Raw genomic sequence first — 24,207 nt, forward strand, 5'->3', positions numbered from 1 at the left:
GCTTGTTGCATAACTCGTGTGTCATTCATCTTAGCATCAAAGGCAATATCTATTACACCGCCATATCATTCTTTAGCAATTAATCCAAATTGATGTCTTGGAACTACAGTATGTAAAGCTCGGTTGTCGAAAGGCAGTGAAGCAATGTTTGTTCGTGTTCCTTATGTAGTGAATGTATAGATGAATATACGTGCAAAATCACAGGCACTGCTCTTAGGATCCTATGAGAGTAGAAAAGAGATCAGATGGTTGAGGGTAACATGGGTAACATAGGGCTCTACATTCATACTACCCATAGGGATTATAGGGGTATTCCCATCTCAGCTAATATAGTTATACTAGTAGGACTCATCATGTTAAATATTTTTGCAAATACAGTGGTACCTTGGTTTAAGAGTAACTCAGATTGAGAGTGTTTTGCAAGAAGTGTTTTGCAGTTTGTCAAAATTGTAATTTGTTTATCTACTTCGGGCTGGGGCTTGCATCAGGGGACAGGACTGTGGAGGTAATCTTTTCATAGCTTTAACCCCTCTCTACCCTGACAGAGAGTGTTGCTATACCATGCTCACATCTGTCCTGCTCAAACCTTCATGCTCCCTGCAGTCTCTGTCAGCTCTTGTGTTGCCCATCCTCTCCATTACTGCTATAATGTGCCTGTACTTACACTCAGATATACGCACTGCTATTATGAACCAGCACTCACACTCCTGCACAGCTCTGTGATTCTCACTTCCTGATTGGTCAATGCTGAACACACACCCCTTCCCCATTGCTGTCATGTGACCACACAGACCTCTGACAGCAGCCCTTCTTCTCTATTCTAGCCTCTTGTACTACACTACTGCATTATGGGGATCTGCAGTTCCATCCTGTATCTACAAACTGCTGCTGTGTTATCAGGTTTATGCCCTTACTATACATTAAACTCCACATGCTGATTGCTATACTGAATAGTAACTTGTAATATGACATATCCAGCTGTTTCTCATTGTTTGCTTCATTTGTTCTACATGGTATTCAGAATAAAAAAAATCATAATTTTTGGAGTGTGGAACCAATTGTCGGCATTTCAATGATTTCTTGCGGTAAAATCTGCTTTGGTTTAAGAGTGGATTTGGATTACAAGCACAGAATAAATTATGATTGTATTCCAAGGCACCACTGTATATTCATTTAGCAAACCTGCCTCCTCCTCCTGATATGCTGCTCTTTTCTTCCCATCATTGACAGCTTGTTACCTAGATAACCGACCACCACTCTGCTCTAACAGCAGTGATCTGGCAGGTCTGCATCAGTGTCATATCTGAAGGATGGCAATTGCCAACTTGTTGAAGGGATAAAGGCCAACTCACTGCGTTCAGTAGTGGGAAACATTGTTTTGCCAATGGAGACAATTGTTAGAAACCAAGGGGGACATATTAAACCTTTGTAGTGTGATTTGCATAGCTACAGTGCCACCTATTGGTGACATATTTTTGGTGACTTTTTTTTATTAAATAAATAGAGAGTGCATTGTCTGAAGTGCCCACCGTGCCACTTTCCTCTCATTTGGAGCAGCAGAATATCCACTAGAGACCTCTGAGTTGGAAGTTTAATTTCGCTAATCTTGTACATTACACAATGTGTACAGTTAATGTCTGTATCGTTTTGTAAAGTAGTAATAGACATCCCTTTTTCTCCAACAATACCATCCATTTTCCCTCTAAGTAGGTCAAACACAAGGTTATGTATTGAGAAGAGACTGTTATAACTCATGAAGGGTCACATTGGTAAGCTGGTACTATACAATGGAGCCTCGGGAAGGTATGAATGGTTCTGACAATAGACTATACAATTCAATTTACTAGCAACATCCCAGAATAAATACAAAGGTGTTTAACAAAACCAGCACTATATACTCCTGTCATAATAGTCACATGAGACAAGCACTAAGGAGAGCTATAAAATGTGTTGTTACAATGAGTCGACAATGTACCGTGTGACCCGAATTCTGATCTAAAAGGAACGTGTGACCTAGATTTTTTTTTTTTAATGAATAGAGACATACTGAAACATGTTCTTTTTTTCTAATTCCTATCTTTTTCCCAATTCAAAGTTTTAATTTAATTTTTGTACAATATTATGGAGGCAGCCATCTTGCTTGAGCTGTTATTAACAGCATTTAGTGATATGCTTTACAGCAAGCCCCGTAGACATGACAACCATTAGACAGAACCTGCCCACTGGCAAAAATCAGAAACGATCATAGTCTGCGACCTTTGAAGAGGGAGGGGGAGGCTGAGCTGTGAGCTTCATCTCTTGTCTCCTCTATCTGCTGATGTTATCTTTGTACAGCCTCCTCCTTATCATCATAGAGAGAACAGGGGGTCACAGCTTAGTTTTTAGTCTAGGAGTGAGGGAAAAAAACTGCACGATTACAGCGTTATTTCATAATATAGATGGTAAAGTGGAAATTTGAAAAAAACTATAAAACCTTAAAGAATCTGTTTTTAATTATATAAGCAATGGGGCGATTTCTTAGGGTATTCCATGTTCTTGTTTGCATTTTCTTGGGTGGTAAGATTGATGTGAAAAATGTACTTGATGTAAGGGGTTGGTGGACAATGCAACCCTAGGCGGAGCCTAACCTGTTGTCCCTACCTACCTGGACAATTAGCCCTACCCGGCAGGTCCACTACTGGGCCAAGGTTCCTACACCGACTATACACTATATAGGTATAGTCAGACCAACCAGGTAAGAACCAGATGGACTTAGAGCTGAGAGCATGCCAGAGGTCAGAACCCGAAGACCATAGTCTGAACAAAACAGAACCAGGAGGCTACATTAATGTTATGCCAAAGTGTATGCAACAAGATACAGGAATATCGGTGAAACAAGTAATACTAATCTCAGGCATCTGTGACCAACAGATGCCTATTTAAAGGGGTACTCTAGAAGAATAAAAATAGTTTTCTAATGAACTGGTAAATTACTTCTATAAAAAAAAATCTCCAGTCTTACAATACTTATGAGCTGCTGTATGTCCTGCAGGAAGTGGTATATTCTCTCCAGTCTGACACAGTGCTCTCTGCTGCCACCTTTGTCCATTAAAGGAACTGTCCAGAGCAGGAGAAGTTTGCTATAGGGATTTGCTGCTGCTCTGGAAAGTTCCCGACATGGACAGAGGTGGCAGCACTGTGTGATCCTGGAAAGAATACACCACTTCTTGCAGGACATACAGCAGCTGATATGTTCTGGAAGGCTTAGGATTTTTTAATGGAAATAATTTACAGATCTGTACAACTTTCTGACACCAGTTGACGTGTAGCCTGACGTCTCTGCTTCCTGATTGGACGGTCTACCCCTCTTCCTGCGCTGATGTCACCTCATCTGGTCGTCAGGGTAAGGCACACTGCGTAAGAGACCGGCCGTTCCATGACCCGGCCTGGTCACAGAACGGCCAGTCTCTGCAAAGATCATGATCTTTCTGGCCGCAGTGTTCTGTTGCTGGCGCATCAGCACACGCCCGCATCAGAACTTCCAATAGCGCACAATGAAGCCGCTCGCTTCATTGTGTGAACTGACAGATCTTTCTGCTGCCGCAATTCACTGAATTGCGGCCGCAGAAAACTGTCATATCAGTTCTTTACGGCGCCGCATAGGATCCCGGCCGGAGCGTATAAAATGTGTATACGCTCCGGCCAGGATCCCATACAAGAATAGGCAGTGTTCCACCCGTACAAAGTACTTTTACATAGTGTGAACATAGCCTAATGGAGCGAGATTCTTTTTAGAATTATTTATCTGAAATTAAACTCTTTTGACCCTTTATGGAGATTTTTTAATACTTGAATTGTGACTATAGTAGCTGATACCATACAGCAGGTGACATCATGTAGTTACATAATCATTGATGGTATATATAATGACAGGCTTATAAGCAATAGATGAGATCTCCAGATAGCATACATTAAGGACATGATGTAATATGTACAGTATATAGTGGTTAAGGTGAACTAATTATGGAAATAATCACCAAAACATCAGAATATATTTCCTTTAACCTGGTTACTATGAGATCACCGGTGTCAGATAGGGACAGGGACTCTCCAGGGTTACATTAGGTTTCCATACGTTTTCTCTATTACACAAGTATATATTATTTTTTGTGGACAAAGACAAACAAGTAAAGAAGTTTTGTCATGCAGTTTTTTTTATTTTCATGACTATTTCAAGATCTGTGTTTTCCGACTGTAAAAACTACTATGGGGCGGGTAGGAGACCCTCTATAGAATTTAAGGGAGTCCTTCTTTCAGTTTTGAGCTTCTAAGGACCCATTCCCATTCAGACAGCACATTTGCCGTATAAGTCACATTTGTTGACTATTAGGCTACTAGTAATTATGTTTGGTCCAGTGTAGTAACTTAAGGGGTCTTTGGAGAGAGGGGATTGTTTATCCTACCCATTCCTATTGGGTGGTAACAACTTATGCAGAAGAGTTACATTGGTAGAAAACAACCAAAAAGAGTATAGAGGGTCTTCTATCCTGGGTGAAAAAAACACCATAAGGTCATGTTCACATTGCATGAAACACAGGCCTTTTTGTGACCCGGCCAGGTCACAGAACAGCCGGTGTTACTAAAGGTCATCCCGGCCGGTACTACATTTCTGGTGTATTTAGATGCGGGCGCACCTGTGTGCACCGCATCCCAATTCACCAATGCACACAATGGAGTGTGCGGCCGGAGCCACACGCTCCATTGTGTGAACTGACAGGTTCAGGTTCAGTTTCAGGTTTTCAGTTTTACATTTCAGTTTTTTGTGCGGCCGGATTGAATCCCAGCCGGAGTACTATGGGTATACGCTCTGGCCGGGATTCTATTCATTGAAATGCAACGTATGTTTTGCATAAGTTGCATAAATTGCAACAACGGCCGTGGTTTATGTAAAACATACATTGTGTGAACATGGCCTGAAAGGGGATGTCCATTCTGCACACACAACCGATCCTAATAGAGTCTTACAAACTGGTAACAACTAGTGTTGAGCAAGTTTGCTTTATCACATACAGTACTGTATAGTGCGTGATCGGGCATCAGGGTGCTCAATCAAGCTCAATTGTCGGCCGAGCACCTTATGTAACATTTTTTTCGTTCTAATGTTTGTATATTTTGTCCCCTTGAAGGAATGTGTAAATGAAATATACAAAAATTAGAATAAAAAAAAATGCTATACGTTTCCCTTGAAGGTGAGGAAGGCAAACTCCGTTTGAAATCCCATTGGTTTCAATGGGCTTTGTTTCTCAAGTAGAGCATTCAGGAGCTGTAAAAAAATACCCCACTCAAGTAATGCCCACTCAAATATATTAGTGCCCGCTCAGCACTAGTAACAACATAGCAGCCAGATGTAGTGATTTTATTTTCTGTACCCGGTGAGCTGTAATGAACATTTCTGGATGCGGTGTAGAGAGCGCTCTGTGGGTTTACCATGTGCCCTCCTGCCTTCTATCACAGTGCCTGGTAGTGATTTATATCCCAATTAGAAATAAAGTTCTCCTTAATTTATGGTGTGAATTCCCCGATGTCTCTGGCTTGGTTTTCAGCTGTTAAAACATGATTTATGTCCCATATGCTTTTTTCAGTGCAACTATAGTCTTCCCTTTAAAAAAGGCTTCATTTTCAGCAGAGCGTGTGCCACGGGATTATAGTACTTTTATATTAGTAGAATCTTCGGGTAATATTTAGAACAAAGTAAACTTTGAACATTAACAGAATTACTCTACCACCAATTCTGCCATTATTGTGTGTGTGTGTGGGGGGGGGGGGGGGGGGGGTAATTTACTTCTATTAAAAAATCTCAAGTCTTCGAGTACTTATTAGCTGCTGTATGTCCTGCAGGAAAAAGTGTATTCTTTCCAGTCGAGAGAGCTGGAAAGGTTTTCTATGGGAATTTGCTACTGCTCTGGACAGTTCTTGACATAGACAGAGGTGGCAGCAGAGAGCAGTGTGTCAGACTGGAGAGAATACACCACTTCCTGCAGGACTTACAGCAGCTGATATGTACCGGAAGCCTTTTTTTTTTTTTTTATAGAAATAAATTACAAATATCTGGCATTTTCTGACCCCAGTTGATTTGAAAGAAACTGTAGCTTTTTTCTGTGGATCATTAAAGGGGTGTGCTAAGTTATTTTTACTTGTCCTCTATCCACAGGATAGGAGACAAAAATAAGTTTACAATGGGTTTGACCTCTGTGCTCCCCCAGGGATCTTTTTTTTTTTTTTTTTTTTTTAATCAAAGTGAATAGCATAACTTGTTATTTTAGTACACCAGACATCAAATTACAGTTAATTGACATATAAACATATCCTGCCCACCCCCAGGGATCTTTAGAGTGGCGCCCGAACTGCTGGTCGGCACTTGACCCGTTGCTCCATTTATTTTCTATGAAGCCGTTGGAGATATCCGTGTACATGAATGGAATGGTGGGCCAGGTGCCATTCAAAGCAAAAGAATCGGGGCACTGTTCTAAAGATCCCCGATCTCACACTTGTCAATAAGAGCCAAAGACAAGGGGTCCCTTGTAAAAATGGTAATTCACAGTTCTCTTTACTTGTTGAAACGGGCAACATTTCCAAGTTTAACAGTTGGTTCAGTTGGTTTAGGCCGGGGTATGGGTAACAATATATATCTTCTTTTTCTGGAGTTCTCTGGACCTGCTTCTCGACAGCTCTGTCCTTCTATAAGAGTCACAGTTCTCTAGTACCAAGTCTCTAACTGCTTGTCTCATAGTTTATATAGCATTGCAGTTCCCATCAACACAATACAGATTTGTATAGCATAATAACCGCAACGGCCATAAGCCTGGCAAGAAGCCTACTTCTGTCCTAGTTCGGAGCTGTAAAGCCTGTGCACAATCTCCTATCTTCTCTTACTCTTCTACTCTTAAGGCCCTATTACACAAAGCGATTATCGACCGTATTCGGCTGATATCGGCCATTAAGGCCAATAATCGTTTAGTGTATTAGAAAACAACGATCAGCCGACACGCACAATGTCATCTGATCATTGTCTTTCAACACAATGAAAAGTCAGCGATGAGGATAGCAGCGATCTGCTGCCATTGTACCGTGTAATAGGAGCAGCGGCAGCACACTGTCACCTCCTGAGTGACATGAACAAAGCCAATCTTATTGTATTATTATAAAGTGGGGTTTTGTCTGCCAGTCAGAACCTCCATAGTTGCTGTGGAGTGGGAGATCCTAAGGGGGAGATTTATGAAACATGGTGCAAAGTGAAACTGGCTCAGTTGCCCCTAGCAACCAATCAGATTCCACCTTTCATTTTCCAAAGAGTCTGTGAGGTATGAAAAGTGGAATCTGATTGGTTGCTAGGGGCAACTGAGACAGTTTCACTATACACCATGTTTCATAAATCTCCCCTTAAGTCTCTATCTTTCGACTAAGTCTACATCTTGTGGAGCAAAGTAAATGTTTAGACGAGCCAACTTTTCAAAAGTTTTTGAAACAAATTCGAGTTTGTCCGAACCATACCTTAAACAAGCTGCACTAAAACAGATAAATTATTGTAGACATTTAGTTGTTTGAGTGTGGTTCAGCAAGTTCACTCATCAATACTTACCTGTCTACACTCACCCGGTGTCCTTCTTCTCCAGTCTCCTCTGCCTCCGCAGCCTCCTTAAGAGCACTCAGCCAATCACTGACTAAGACAGGAAAGTGCCATGACTGGCTGAGCGGGCTGTCGCTCCTGAGATGAGAGTGACAGCCTGCTCTGTCCATTGGCCACGGTGCTGTCTTATCTCAAAGATTGGCTGAGCGGAACTATCAGTTCCAAGATGAGCGTGACAGCGCTGCCCCGTCTCAATCATTGATTGGCTGAGCAGGGTGGAGGCGACTAGAGACCCATAGGAGGACATTGGGGGAGCGCGAACAGGTGAGCATACCCTTTTTTTGTTTTTTTATGTGTATTAAATTGTGCGGCCGTTATTTTTACGAACTTGTCCCAAACTCATCAAAAAGTTCAACTTGGTTCTGAACTGATTTTTTTTTTTTTTGCAAAGTTCTAAAGGAATCTCGGTTTGTAAGATTCGGAAATTGGTATGAGCAGGAGAACATTCTAGACAGAGAACTGCATGAACACCAGACATGGACCATGCACAATTCCACCTCATTTTCTGTCTGAAAACTTTTTCAGCATTACATATGTATCGCTCGTGTCCACTTATTTTGGTCTTGCTCATTGCTCGATATTCTGAGGCATCAAACAGAAACATCCCCCCTTCCATTCCTCATCATGAAATCCCAACACGACTCGGCAAGAGTTGATTTTCAGAGCTGTCTTGTAAATTATTAGCAGAATCATGTTTGGTAACTTGCTGCCGTAGCAGCGCTCATGTAAAAATGTTAATGTGAGACGCAACAAGGAGAACACAAGGTCTATAATATGGATTTAAACCTCAAGGTTGTTAATTAATATGATCACTATGAAATAAATATGGAAATGAATAATTAGCATTGACCGTGTACTGAATCTGAGTGATGGTCTGGTTTCTAGTTCTTTCCCCCATTGCAGTGTCCGAATTCTTTATACGTTCGGTATCTCCAACTCCGAGATAGAAAACTCTGCTGCAGTAGTAAAGGGATAAGGGTGAAAGTGGCCTCATTGTGTTCTGCAGCCAATTTTTAACACCAGTAAAGCGGTATTCCAGCCTATATATATATATATATATATATATATATATATATATATTTATTTTTTTTTTATTTTTTTAGTAAAGTGAGGGCCCCTTTTGCAGTGCCCTCCCTCACATTGCTCCTGGCAGCAGGTTGCTATATCCTCGTTCTGGTCTATAGGGGCCGTATTCTGCCACTTACATTCAATGGGACAGTGTACAAACTTCTAATTCTTCCTCAACTACTGTCACTTAGCAGTAGCAGTAGCCAAGTGGTCTTATTTGCCTATCAAGAAAGTGGTGCAAATGGGGGAAATGGCTGCGATTTTAAAAATGGGTGGTGCTACCAGGATATACTTGCCAGCGTCAACCAGGACCAATCTTGCAGTTTCCGTTATGGCCACTTGGCCTAGAACTAAGCTGACACTTCCTGTTCCGTACAGATCATTTCCTAGCAGTTGTTCCTTATCATTACAGATAGGATGACAGTAACCAATAACTATTGTGTCTGTGGTGACCCCCGGTGTGGAGGTGCGGCTGGTCACTTGACAGATGGTTAGGTGTGATACCTGTGGTTGGCTGAGATATAGCCGCGCCCAGTGATGTTATGTTGTGACGCCAGTGCCGGTTGGGCACACAGGTATGATGGCACACCTGCTTTTAGTTTAAGGGGCCGGCTATACTTTTTTCCCCAGTGGACAGTGACCTGCCGGGTTGTTGCGGCGTCCCTTGGGTACTTATCATGGTGGTCCGGAGTGGAATAGTGACCCACCTGGACTATTGGTACTGCCACCCATAGAAAGGGGAGATGACCCAAGGAGAGTGTGTGCTGTGTCGGTGCTTGACAAGAAATCACAGAGTCTCTTTAGCATGAATAAAATCTGGTTTACTCTGAAGATACTTGAGGTAGGCAGTAGATCATACAGCTTTGCCTTGAACACAATACTTTACACTTCATAAGACACCTAACACTTTAGGATGCAAATCTTTATTGAGAGTAAATGGAGTGGTACAGTCGTGCTGACTGAGCTGCATGCTGAGAGGTACTGTATGAAAGATGATCAGAGGATGTCGCGAGAGTCCCCAACCCAAGTAGTACTGTTCTCTGACGGAACTTCGGAGGTAGAAATAGAATAATACTTGAGAAGAGAGAGAGAATACTTATGCCTGTGTTTTGACTCTTTGGTCTTTGCACCACCTATTGCCCACTAGTGTTGAGTGACCCATCCTAGAGGGTGACACAAGCCCCAGACCTTGTTACCTGGGATGAGCGGAATGCTGAGGGTTCCCTGCTTAGACCTGCACTGCGAGATAGAGTTCATAAGCTTTTAGCAACTTTGCTCTATCCGGGTCAATTCCCTCACTTTTCTATGGATACTGTCCTGCATTGTGTCTCTCCTGGTTCACGGCGTGGGTTGAGATGATCCCTAACTTGTCCTCTCTAGTAAAGGTTTAACACTGCATAGTGTGAGATTGAGAAGTGTTACTTGAGAAGAAACTGTAGGCAACGTCCTGCCTCTACAGAGTCTAACGGCAAAAGACCCTACACTTCCTCTACCCATGTGACTTCCTACCTACAGAGGGATGATAGGTGAGAAGAGGAAAGAACTCTCATTGGCTTACAGATCCATGGGACATACGAACGAACAATAACCCCTTAAGTACTACAGCTGTGCAATAACTGAATATACACACTTGCAACAACAAAATCTTGTGGCGAAACTCTGGTACTACTACATCACCACTTACACTCAAAGCTAACACAGGCTTTTACGTCAGCTGCTAAACTGCGATTGGCTGAGCATAGCCAATTGCGGCTGAGCAGCTGATGATGCGCTGGAGGGGGGCCGGCATGAGGGAGGGCTGGAGCGGTCCACCCAGCCTCCTGAAGATGACAATATTGTCCCAAGATGGCGGCCGGGGTCGACAGCGAATGCGTAAGTATAATGCACCACACTTCCGGGTCTAACGTGGGTGGGGGGAAACATGGGGAAGAGGGCCATTCACTTAAATAACACACATTACAAAGTTGTATAACTTTAAAATGTGTTATTTAGTGAATAAATTCTTTACACCGCACTACCCCTTTAATTATGTCAGATAACTGCAAACTACTACAGCACCAACAATGTCCAAGAGCCATCCAATTCACCCAGTAAAGACTGTAAAGTGAGGTTCACATTGCATTTCTTTTGTGTCTAACATATACGTTTAAAAGTAAAAAAAAGGAATGGTAGAAACTGATCCGGCCATATGGTAGAATCCATTTCATATTGACTTACAGTAGTAGGCTATGTTCACACAACGTAAAACTACGGCCGTAGTTCTCGCTGCAGTGTGTAACAAAGCCTTATGTGCAATGGGATCCCGGCCGGAGCGTACACACATCGTATACGCTCCGGCCGGGATCCCATACGCGCCGGAAAAAACTGACAGGTCAGTTTTCTGTGGCCGGAATTCAGTGAATTCCGGCCGCAGAAAGACCTGTGAGTTCACACAGTGAAGCGGGCGGCTCCGGCCGCTCGCTTCACTGTGCACTATGGGAAGCTCTGATGCGGGCGCGCGCTGATGCGCCCGCATCAAAGCTCCGCGGACGCAAAGATTCCCCAGCCGGTACTTAAGTACCGGCCAAGATGATCCAGACAGAGACCAGCCGTTCCGTGACCCGGCCGGGGTCACGGAACGGCAGGTCTCATACCATGTGTGCATAAAGCCTTATAAAAAAGCGTTGTTGTTTTTTTTAACATATACAAAAATATTGATTACATTTTTCTGTAAATTAAAATGAAGACTACAGAGACGGAAACAGAAAAACACAGCGTGAACCTAACCTAAGGCTGGTTTGCCATTGTTTCGGTGGGGACAATCATGTAGATATTTGGCTTTATTATAAATGAGTATGCTAGTCATGACCCAAATCAAAGAGGGGAAGATATTAAAAATATAGCTTTTATTCTACACTATTAAAACCTATATATTTTAATAGTCTCAAATAAAAGCAATGTTCAATGTATTCATTCCTTTGACTGTGGTCTTGTCTTGTATACTGGTGAATAATCTGAGTCCATAGTGATTGGTGACCTTGCATTATTATTTCCTGTGAATAAATTAGAATACTGAATGATATACATGGACAGAATTCTTTTTTATAGTTTATTTAAAAGGGGTATTGTCATCTGAGCTTGCTATCCCCTATCTATAGGATAGGATATGTAAGAAACTGATCATTGGGAGTCTGATTTCCGGCATTCTTAACAGCAGGGATGCAATAACCTGCAATGAATGGAGCACTCAGCGCATCTGTTGGGTCATCACTCCATTCATTCTCTATGGGGCTGTCAACTGTTTCCAAGTTTATTGCTCATAAACCTTTGTTGGCCCCATAGAAAATAAAAGGACTGCCAACCACATTTTGGGATGATTGCATCCCTGTTCTCTGGAATTATGGGGTCCCAGTGGTCAGAGTTCTGATGCGGGCTCATCCATGCGCGCCCACATCAGAACTCCCCACAGCACACTATGAAGCGTGTGGCCGCAGCCGCTCGCTCCATTGTGTGCTCTGACAGGGCTTTCTGCAGCCGTTATTCACTGAATAGTGGCCGCAGAAAACTGACATGTCAGTTTTCTACGGCGCCGCGAGAGATCCCGGCCGGAGCGTATACTATGGGGGAGATTTATCAAAGGGTGTAAATATACACCTGGTGTAAACTGCCCACAGCAGCCAATCACAGCTCAGCTTTCCTTTCACCAGAGCTGGAAGGTGAGCTGTGATTGGTTGCTGTGGCCAGTTTACACCAGGTGTATATTTACACCCTTTGATAATTCTCCCCCTATGTGTATACCCTCCGGCTGGGATCCTATAGAAGATAAGGCAGGGTGTCCTTTCATACAAAGTACGGCCATTTTGCCGATTGCAACAACAGCTGTACTTTTACAAAAAGATACGATGTGGGAACATAGCCTTAACAAGGGTTATCCAGGATTTGAAAAAACACAGGTCCTTGAAAAAACATCAGGTTGCATGTTGTATTACAGTTCAACTCCATTCACTTCAATGGAACTTAGCTGCAAAACTCGCACCCAAACTAGAGACAAAAGTGGCGCTGTTTCAGGAAAAAAGTGGCCATGTTTTTCTAAGCTCGGACGACTCCTTCAATAATATGCATGGGCAGAATACTTTTCTGTAGTATACTGAATGATCGAGCTTGAGAAGAAAACTTATAAATCCACATGAAATAGACCACCCGGCAAAGTCACCTCCTAATTGGCATTGTCTTCTCTCTTTAACCCTTGGTGCCCATTATTAAATTACAGTTTGGGCCTCTCATAAAGTTCTCGTCTAATTATGGCCATGGTGCACAGAGGACCCTTAGGTGGTAAATCTCACTCCATCACCTCAAAATAATTAGCGGTGTTTCTAATTATATAGCCACTTACTTGGGAATGATGTCACTTTTTACCATTGCTTGCCTGATGACTCACCCCGCTCACATACCAGATGGGTCAATGGGATGCTCCTGTTATGTATCTTATGTATTCCTTCCACGTGTGTGTGCATGTTAATTAACATTATGTTCTGTGCTGCACTCAAGGAAGAGAATTCCAGGGCCCTTACTACCGGCAGGTCCCAGGCGTGTGATGACAACGTCTACATTGCTGCAGGCTTTCTTCACAATGGGAAGGTACACAGGACAAGAAGGATGATCTCACCCTATAGGCTTCACATTAAACTTAAAGTAATTAAAAGAAGAACAAAAAAAAAAAAAACAAGTACTACAAACTAAGACTAAGGGTTAGATTAGATGGGCTGAATCCTCCCCAAGGTGTACAATAGGCATTGCAAATGTGATATCATTATATAAGTATATAAAGTATCGCTCATTGACTTAAAGGGATATTCCAGTTTAAGCAAATGAAGGTTATTCTTTTCTTTAAAAGTTAAACAATTTTCCAAAATTCTAAATCCCTAAGTATTCCCTTCCTCGGAATAAAAATCTCTCCTGGTCACGTTATGGACACAGAAGCACTAGGCTCGGAATAGTTACAGTACAGTCATCTTGTAAAAATTTAGAAAATCAACTTTTTGCAAGGACCTTTGTGTATAATGGTGACAGACAGTCATTGCCAACCACATATGCAGTGGTGGATGTTAAAGGAGCATTCTGGTGAATAAAAATAAAAAAAAACGATCTTTTTACATTTCTATAATAAAGTTATGTAATATAGCTTTATAAAAGGAAACGTAAATATTTTTTAGTTTTTTACATTTTCACATTGAGTGACATCAATAAGGGGTAACACTGCCTCTACGCTGCCACTTATGGCTGTGTCAGGAACTGCAGGGCTGCTCAAGCTAGTTATACCACTAGAGCTGCTGCTTGTTGATAATTTGCCAGGACCAGGGCTCTTGCAGCCCTGCAGTTCCTAACTCCATCCCACCCCTTACTGCTGCCACTCAATGTAAAAATATATTATTCACCAGAATATCCCTTTAAGCCATCCAAACCACTAACTGCACATCAGATCCTTGGTGCATTTGCACTTGCTTCTGTGGATACTAACAGGGGCTTATTGCTATTTTCCTCCACACGGTTATACTGTAGATGCCCCCACTGACTGCTGCTCACAAGATTCTGCCCCTTATTTACCTACAAGACCTACAGTGAATACTCTGCTTATTCAGCCATTGATGATCTGTTGCTTTTTATCCAAGATGGCATTGTAGTGCCGCCTTACGGTGGTCAACCAGTCACTTGTTAGGTGGTAACGAGTGACGCCACTGCTGTGGTGGTTGGTTTAGATAAAGCTCAGCCAGATGGTAAAGTATCATGACGCCAGTAGCAGATGGTAGACTTGACAAAACAGAAGCTGTACTGAGGACCTTTAGAGTAGTAGTTGAGAGGAGTTTGTGCTGAGAGTCCAGAACAGTGAAAAGGAGTTTGCACTGCAGGTTCAGAGTAGCAGAGAGGAGTGTGTCGTGAGAGTCCCAACCCAGGGTGAAAGTGTGCTCTGCCGAAACTTTAGAAGAAGAAGAAGTAGAATACTGAAGACTTGAAAGTAGACGTTTACTTGTGCTCATGCTTCGACCTTTGTCGTTATACAACCTTTTGTCCACCAGTGTCGGGTGACCCGTCCTGTGTAGGTGACACATGACCCAGACCTCGTTACCTGGGTTGAGCCGAGTAGCCAAGATTTCCTGGTTACACCCGCACTGCGAGATAGAGTACAGAGGGTTCTAGCAACTTTGCTCTATCTGAATCAGTTCCTCTGTTATAGGATACCATCCTGCACCTTAAGACTTGTTCTCGGCGTGGGTTGGGGTTTCTCGGACTTAACACCGCATAGTGTGTGGTAGTGCTGTTTTTCAAGAAACTGGTGTCTGGATCTCCCATGTGCGTCTGTTCTACAAAGGAACCTGACTAAGACTGACTAGTTCTGGAGCGGGGACCTGTAACGCTCCCCCAACAGCTATACAGCAAGCCCTGGAATGACCCGAAGGGTTAATGTAGGGGCTCATGACAAGGGGAGGATGCCGAAGTGAAGGGGTTAAGGGTGGTCGCCTAGGGGAGCGAGCGTGGGGGAGGAGCAGGGATAGCGTGGGGGTATAAATAAGTTTAATTAGTGCACGTGGACAGGCAGTTAGTCAGGAAGTTGAAGAGTAGGGAGCCTGTACCTGCGGTCGTTGATATGCTGTCGGCAGAAGAGCTTCTTCGTCAGGTCCGGGAGATGGCCGCCATGCAGGGTCCATGGTGGCTGGAGCAGCAGCTGCTGGGCACGCCGGCGGCTTCCTCAGACCAGCGGGATCTGGCTCCTCGGAGGCCAGGGACCCGACGCTCCAGGCCACCGGCTCGGCTGAGCCCCGACGCTGCTCCCTGAGCCAGGTGCCGCCGGAGGAGCCCCTCCGGGGACCCTCCTCCCTCATCCTCTCAGCTGCTGCCCCGGGTGTTGGAGGTGAGGGGGAGCAGGAATCCTGCGGGGCGGCGGGGAGCTGTGGGTGCGGAGGATGTGTCCCCCGCCGTGAGGCAGCGTGGTCGGCGCAGGGTGAGTGAAGATGTTGCGGCTGGTCCCCCTGCTGAGGCTCCGCGCAGGGGGAGGGCTCAGCGCGGCGGGATCCAGACAGCGGCTGCATTAACCCCTCCGGCTCCGGCGCGGGTCGGGAGGGGTCTGCTGCTTCAGCAACGGCTTCCACCAGCCGGGTGGTTGCTCACAACGCCACGGCTCCACCCCCTGGTGGGCGCCGGTGGTGCGGGCAAGGAGACTCCGGCCATGGGGCGGCTGCTGCTTCACCTCCAGCCTGGGCCGGGGCTAGGAGTGGGACTGCCGCTGAAGGGGACGCCGCGGCCCCGCCCCCCCGGTGGGCGCCGGCGGCGCAAGGTGCCCGGTGGTTCGGGTCAGAGACCGGCTGTATTGACACCTCCAGCCAGGTCCAGGGCTGGGAGCAGGGCGGCTGATGAGGAAGACACCCGGCCTCCTCAGGTGCTGGAGGTGGCAGCCCCGCCTTCAGGGGGCCTTGGTCACGACAACTGGTCGGGCAGCGGTGAGGATGACGGCTGTGGCAGGGTCGGTGCTGCAAGCCCTGCGTTCAGTGCTGACAGTCTCGAGGAGCGGGAGGAAGGTGAAGTTTACGACTCTCCAGCAGCTGCCCCACAGGGTCTTGCCCACCCCTCTGTGGATCGGCCTGCCCCCCGCTCGGAGGTCAGGATACCTGTTGCATCGCGGCAAGTGGTGACGGGCGACGGGATGGGCCAGCCCAGGTCTGCGCATCAGGAGAACGACGTCGCTGCAAGTTCCAGTCGGCCGTCGCGAGGTCTCCCTCGGAGCGGTTGGGTGAGTGTACCACCATTGCACCACACACGGGGGTTGGGGGGACACAGTTATTAACTTAGAGGGGGTTCCGGATTTCCTGCAAGGGGTTCAGGCCTTGTTAGGGCAGGGCGTCGCGCAAGCAGTGGGGTTCCCGGGGCTGGTGTGGGGTTCCTCGGGCAGTGTAGCGGGGGTTGCGGAGGTGGCGAGGGCGCCAGCAGGTGTGGGGGCACTTGGAGGTCCAGTTGCCGGGGCTTCGGTAGCGGTCGGTGCGCTGGCGGGTGTTGGTTCTGTTGGGGGACCAGAAGGTAGTGGTGCGCCTGTGGGCGGTGCTGTGGCTGGGGGCGTTGTAGCAGTTAGTGGCGGGGCTGCTGGTGTTGGGCCCGGGAAAGCGGCAGAGAAGGCCGCGGAGGAGGTGCGCTTGGCGGATTCCGCCAAGGGTGAGGTCTATGTTTGCTTTGAGGGCCCATTGGGGGCCCATCTGAAGTTGGAGGTTAGGGAAAAGATCTGGAAGGGGGAGTATGTGGAGATATTTTCTCTACTACCCCTCGAGAAGTTTAATTTGGATCGGGTAAAACCGGATGAGTCTAAAAAGGAGGAGCGTAGGCGGTACCGGTTGATCCCCAGGACGTTTGCGAATTGGCTCCAGGCCTTCGCCATTTTCGCCAGTGTGGTAGGGGAGAGGGCGCCGGAGCATTGTTCCGGCCTGTTTTGTTACATGGACTCTATAGGGGAGGCCTACAGAGTTTATGGGGGAAACGCGTGGCTCAGGTATGATGAGCAATTCCGCCAGCGTAAGGCAGTTCGCCCATCTATACGCTGGGACCACAAGGATATCAGCTTGTGGATGCGGCTTATGGCAGCGCCTAAGGGTCCGGGGTCTGGGCAGTCCTTTCGGGATGCTGCCAGCGGCTTGGGTTCTTCCACCGAGCGGTCGGCGTCAGGAGGGCGGGGATATTGCTGGCAGTTCAATGAGGGGCATTGTAAATTTGCCGCCGACTGTCGCTTTAAGCATGAGTGCTCCGGCTGCGGGGGCGCTCACAGCCTCTCTTGATGTTTCAGGAAGGGAAAGGGGCGAGCTGGGGAAGCTGACCAGAAAGAGGGCAACAGCGGTGAGGGTGGAAAGGATGTTGCCTTTCCTCTGGCGGTACCCAAATAGAGAGGCGGCTCGCTTGCTCGGGGACGGTTTTCGGGAATGGTTTCGGATTCTGCGTCCTGTAGCAGACCCGAGTGGTGTGTCGAGTAATAGAGGTGGCTTTCCGGCTGTTACCTGTGCATCCAGATAGTTTTCGTTTGTTGGGTTGTTGTTGGCAGGGGCAGTTTTTCGTGGATTTGTGTTTGCCTATGGGCTGTTCCATTTCCTGCGCCTTTTTCGAGGCGTTCGGGACCTTTTTGGAGTGGGCAGTGCAGCAGGAGGCCCAAGTGGCGTCTGTGCTGCACTATCTGGATGATTTTTTGTTCATGGGGCCTGGGGGGTCCCGAGTTTGTGCTCTGTTGTTGCAGACCATGGTCCGGCTGGCGCGGTTGTTCGGGGTCCCTCTGGCGCCGGAAAAGACTGAAGGGCCTGCTACGGTCATTCGTTTTTTTGGGATCGTCATAGACATGGTGAGGTGGGAATGCCGGTTGCCGGAGGACAAGTTGGCTGAGCTTAAAGGGGCGGTGCAAGGGGCTTGCGGTAGGCGCAAGTTGCGCTTGCGAGAGATACAGTCGCTGCTGGGGCGACTCCATTTTGCTTGCAGGATTATGCCTATGGGGAGAGTATTTTATAGGCGGCTGGCGATGGCCACGGCGGGGGTGGTGCGCCCGTACCATTACATCCGTTTGTCCGCAGAGTTGCGGGAAGATCTATTGGTCTGGAGGGATTTTTTGGAGCGGTACAAAGGCCGGAATATTGTGATGGAAGGGACGGTGCTCAGTACTGACTTGGAGTTGTTTACCGATGAGGCTGGGGGGCATGGTTACGGGGCGTTTCTGCAGGGGCGCTGGAGTGCTGAGAGGTGGCCGGAGGCCTGGGTTTCGGGGGGTTTGGACAGGAACCTGGCGTTGCTTGAGATGTTCCCGATAGTAGTGGCTCTTGAACTGTGGGGGGATTTCTTGCGGAATAAGCGGGTGAGTTTTCAGTGCGACAATCTGGGGGTGGTGCAGGCTATTAATGCTCAGACGGCCAGTTCACCCCCGGTGGGTAAGTTGTTGAGGCGCATTGTTTTGAAGGGGTTGGAGCTTAATGCACATTTCACCGCTCTTCATGTGCCTGGAATATCAAATGACCTGGCTGACCCTCTCTCTCGCTTTCAGTGGGACAGGTTTCGGGAGTTCGCGCCGGGGGCGGATCTGGAGGGCAGTCCTTGCCCAGACTGGCTGTGGCTGATGGTGTGACGGCGGCGTTGGGTTTGGTCCGGAGATCGGTGTGCCCCGCTACTTGGAAGGCGTACTGCAGGTTTTGGGGTGAATGGGAGGAGTTCGTGGGACGGTTGTCGGGGGTTAGCGGTCCCCGGGAGTGGGAAGTTTGTCTGCTGTATTATATTGGGAGGGTTTTTGAGGATGGGATGTCCCCCTCTGGGGTCAGCAGGCGGATGTCGGCTCTTGCGTTTTGGTTTCAGGCACGGGGTGAGCGTGACATGACTAAGTCCTTTTGGTTGCCAGGGCATTAAGGGGTTTTCGGAGAGGGAGAGAGGTGAGGGACGCGCGGCGGCCAGTGTCACTGTCATTGTTGCTCCAGTTGGCGGAGGTGGTGCCGTCAGTGTGTTCGTCTGCGTATGAGGGTCATCTGTTTATTCTGGCTTTCTCGCTGGCGTTTTTTGGGGCGTTCCGGGTGTCGGAATTGATTGCGCCCAGTAAGGTTAAGGTTGGGGGTTTGTTGGCGGATTCCACAGTGCTTCGGGGTTCGGTTCTGGAATGTCGATTGGGTAAGACCAAGACGGACCAGAGGGGCAAGGGTTTGGTTTGTGCGTTTGGGGGAGTGGAAGGGCTCGGTGGTGTGCCCAATACAGTGTTATAGGGATTTCCTGTTGCTTCGGCTAAGTGGTGGGGCTCCTCTGCTACTGCATGCTGATGGTTCGGTTTTAAAGTTTGTTCAAGTTTTTCGGAAATGTCTTGGTGTTCTGGGGCTTAAGCCATCGGAATTCAGCTCCCACTCCTTTCGTATAGGGGCGGCCACCGAGGCGGCAAGGTTGGGGCTGGGCCCGGAGGTCATCAAACGGATCGGGAGGTGGGAGTCAGAGCGATTCCGCATTTATGTGCGCCCGCAGTTAATGTAAAGGGGGGTCTTGGTGTTATAGTTCAGGGGGATGTTGACTGAAATTTTCTTTCTTTGCTGTTTGTGTCTCCTAGGTGGTTCCCCGTGCTTAGTGTGGATTGTCGGGCATTCCTATGTGCGCAGGGGGGGGGGGAGTTCGAGCAGCGGTGGGCCCGAAGGACGGCAGCTTGGCTTCTTGAGATCAGAGGTCCAAGTTAGGTGGTTGGGGTTTGGGGGTTTGATGTGGTCGCAGTTACTGCCCGAAATCCAGTATTATGCGGATATGGATCGGGGGCCCGACATATTAGTTGTTCATGCTGGGGGGAATGACTTGGGGGTGCGAGCTTCCAGGGCTCTTATGAGGGACATCAAGTTGGACCTGATACGGCTCTGGTCCACGTTTGCTGGCATCATCACGGTCTGGTCGGATATTGTCGCTAGGCGCCCTTGGAAGCAGGCTAGGTTGGTAGCTAGCCTCAACAAGGCGAGGATTAAAGTGAACAAGGTCGTGGGGAGGTTTGTTGCTCGCAATGGGGGCATAGTAGTGCGTCATAGGGATTTGGAGGAGGACATTGGGGATTTTTGAGTGAGGATGGAGTGCATCTTACTGAGTTGGGGCAGGACTTGTGGAATCTGGGGAACCGGGAGGGTATTGAGCGGGCCCTGGATTTATGGAGGGCGGAACATGCGTAAGGGAGTCACGCAGGGTCACTATGGCCAAAGTGGGAGGGGCGTTAGCCTCATGGATACCTGTTATGGCATCAAGTGTTGTGGGGCTGGGTTGTTACCCAGCTACAGTTGGTCCCCGTGGGCAGGGTTCCCGGGGTGGAATTGGGGTCTCCCAGTGGGTGCCTTCGGGTCCGGTGACAACGGCTGGAGGTAAACGGGAGATTCTGTGGTCTGGATTGTGATAAAAGGGGGAGTAGTTACATATATATATATGCCTTCCAGAACCCCCTCCCACATTTACTTCAAATATTCTTAGTTATGGAGAAACGTTAATAAAGTTATTATGTGTTTTATCCAAAAATAAATGGGCTACCGTGGCCTTTTCCTTCCAAGACGGTGTAGTGTCATTATTTAAGGGGAAAAGGGGGGAGGGAATGGGTCACGGATAGCTAGACTATCCCTTAGTCAAGAATCCTTTCTGCAGGTCCTACAGCCAACATTTTAGCTACAGACACCAAAAAGCATCTGGATGTAGTTTTTTGCCACCATGTCACAGTGCAGTTTAGCAAGTAAAGGACTTTGGAGAGGTAAGTAAATGATACCCCCTACCACAGAGACCCCATATAATTTTCTGGGTGCATCCATCAGCCAACTTGCTGGTCCAATCCAACATGATTACCATCTAACGTGATTGAGCTGGATGGAAGAAACAATGCAAATGATGTTTCTTAATATGGCACAATCAACCCATTGGGCAACTACACTGAATGGCCTCTAGGTCCCAAGCCTCATTTCTGCCTATGAGACGCTGGAGGCAAAGCATTCAGCTTGTTGTATCCTGTATCACTGGACATACTGTATGTGTGCACAGCAAAATTCTTAATAAAACACCAAACACAATCTGAGGTTATTGGAGCAAAAATGCGAAGCAACATGAGAAAATATTACTATATATAAAGAGTAGTAGATGCTTAGAACAAACGTCCAGTAGATGTGGTTGGTAAATCTACAGTAAGTGAATGCAAACCTGCCTGAGATAAACATATATGTATCCTAAGATAATAAGAAAGGTAATAATATAAGGACAGACTAAATGGACCGGGATGGGGGGGGGGGGGATTTTTCTGCCGACAATCTTCTATAGTTTGTTTTTTTATTTAGATAAAGAATAACATGACCAGGTATTAATTTCCCATCACTGTGGGTGTCCAGGGTGCTCCATCTGTTTCTGAAAGGGTTTTTGTCTGAACAATTCGACCTTTCCAAATGTTTCGGGACCTCATTGTAATGACAACACGTCCGTTCTTTGTCCTGGATACTGAGCTGTGAGATGAGTGGGAGTGTGTGTAATTCAGGCGAGGCATGCGGTGGCACCCGGGCTGCGGCACAGAGCGAGAGCGGCAGCCATGAGTATTGACAATTACCTGTAATTAAATCAGACAGACGACTATATCCAAATAATCTCCCCATCTGTTCCTCTGGAAACTGAGGCATTGTTGTTGTGAATGGACGTCGGTATTATCAAACACATCCAGCGGCGTAATTATTATCATTACACATACTATCTGGTACAGCCATTGTCTCTGATCGCATTCTTACATAAGGATGTAGCAGAGCTGAGTCTGCAACAATTGACTGCTTAGGATATTAGCATGTGTTATTTCCCAAGTAGATTGTATGTTAATGATATCACTCAACACAGGAGGCTGAAGGAAGCAAGTGGAGTTGTAGTTGGTATACAACAGGGTAGCTGGGTGCTGTAGTTCTTCTGTCATGGCAGGGCAATGTTACTAGTCTATGAACTGACACCAGGGGCAGGTGCTTGAGGGACTGTGGACTGTAGGCAGCCTTGGGCAAATCCTTATGATGTTACTGATTTACTGCATATGTGTCCTTAAAGAAACATTCTCATGAGGGCTAATATCCCCCATCCATAGGATAGGGCATAACAAGGTGATCGCTTGAGGTCTAACTGACTGCACCCCCACCGATCCCAAGAACAGGGAGGCATTAATCCTCTATGGAGCCTCTGAAAGCTCTGAAGTGTTCGGTGGTGCCATAAGGATTAGAGCGCTGGACATGGTGGCCACACAGGTGAGACTTGTGCTCTCTTCACTGCAAATCGATTGCGTCCCTGTTCTCAGGATCAGTCGGAGTCTGTGAATTTGGACCCCAAATGATCAACTTGTAATACCCTATCCATTGGACATGAAATAACAAGCTCAGATGAGAAAATCCCTTATCACTTCTTGGCCTTTTGGCTAAGATCAAGTGTAGTATCTATTCCTATTACTACCTGATATGTCCCTATCTGGGGACCATATATTAAATGGATTTTTAGAACAAGTAGATGGAAAAGAGCTTGCTTTGTCCTCTCCAGGAAGTGCTACCAGGTTTAGTGCACACAGAAAAAAAAAGATGAAAAGATGAGAAAATCCCTTTAAGCAAAGTTAGCAGTGTTCGGTAAGTCTGAAGTAGTAGCTTGTCTGGTACTGGATCAGGTTCAAAGGTGCTGATAAGACGAAATCTTCTCTACACTAGCTTCACCTTCCGGGAGGCACTTCAGGCTTGATTGGAGTGGAATGGGTTCAGAAGCTCTGAAGAGGTAGATGCTTCTCTTTCTGGGCTTAACCCGCTTTTACAGGAACTGTAGACTTTGCAACAAGTTGCCAAACACTGCACACTGTTGAGGCCCAAGGCTTTTTTTTCCGAAGCACAGTGTTATACATTTAATATGTCCGACATGGAGAGAGAGGAGCGGCTGCACATCACACCTATGGCTGATACTAATGCTGCTAAGCCTATTTTAAAAAACCAACTTCAGGATGTTTGAATATGAATTGATCATCTCCTGGTTCACATGGGTCCCTACGCTAACTCCACACCGTGGTACCAGGGTCAGTGACTGCCACCCCCGCATAGCGTGTACATGCAGGGAAGGGAGGCCATGTAGTGGCCTTGCAACCCCCATGTCACATGCCCAGACCCAAAATGCCCCCCCAAAAGTCCCAGCCAGCACCACCGGTGAGGAAGGCTGCCCCCAAACAACACAGGTATAGATCTGGTATTACACTCAGCAAAAACTGCTGCAGACAGAATGGGAAAAACATGGAGGTACTGTCGTGTGAGCACAGGTATATGCTCTGCTGACTTAGGTCACATGGGTCTTTTAAAGGGGAGGGCCAGCTGCCCAGAAAGGGGAGAAAAATACAAAATCCGACATGGAGATAGAGGAGCGGCTGCACATCACACCTATGGCTGATACTAATGCTGCTTAGCCTATTTTAAAAAAACAACTTCAGGATGTTGGAATATGAATTGATCAAGCCATATCGCCCCGTGTACCAACGTGCAGGTCTCCTGGTTCACACGAGTCCCTACGCTAACTCCACACCGTGTCGGTCAGTGACCGCCATCCCCGCAAAGCGTGCACATGCAGGGAAGGGAGGCCATGGAATGGCCCTGCAACCCCCATGTCACAGGACCAGACCCAAAATGCCCCCCCAAAAAAGTCCCAGCCAGCACCATTGGCGAGGAAGGCTGCCCCCAAACAACACAAGTATGGATATGGTAATTTTGATGTTTTTTATGCAGCCGAGAGGCACTAGTGTCAGCCATAGGTGTGAGGTGCAGCGCTCTTTTCTCTCCTGTATTGCATACATTTAATATGTGTTTTGCCATCAACTTGAATGGGATTAAGCTGTAAAAATCTGCAGTACTAGGAACGACTTCTACCAAATGTTTGGAGCTGTGCCTGGTATACAATGACAGTAGCAAAGCCCTTGGTGGAGTAAAGCAGCCCCTTCCCCCTTCGGTCAGCTGATTGGTGAG

General features: G+C 46.9%; 1 pseudogene; it reads left to right on the forward strand.

Annotated features, from left to right (window-relative positions):
• The first annotated feature begins 22,617 nt into the window (after positions 1-22,617).
• LOC138768238 (U2 spliceosomal RNA) lies at positions 22,618-22,785 on the forward strand (annotated as a pseudogene).
• Positions 22,786-24,207: the final 1,422 nt, after the last annotated feature.

Source organism: Dendropsophus ebraccatus, chromosome 11, assembly GCF_027789765.1.
Source record: "Dendropsophus ebraccatus isolate aDenEbr1 chromosome 11, aDenEbr1.pat, whole genome shotgun sequence".
NCBI lineage: Eukaryota > Metazoa > Chordata > Amphibia > Anura > Hylidae > Dendropsophus > Dendropsophus ebraccatus.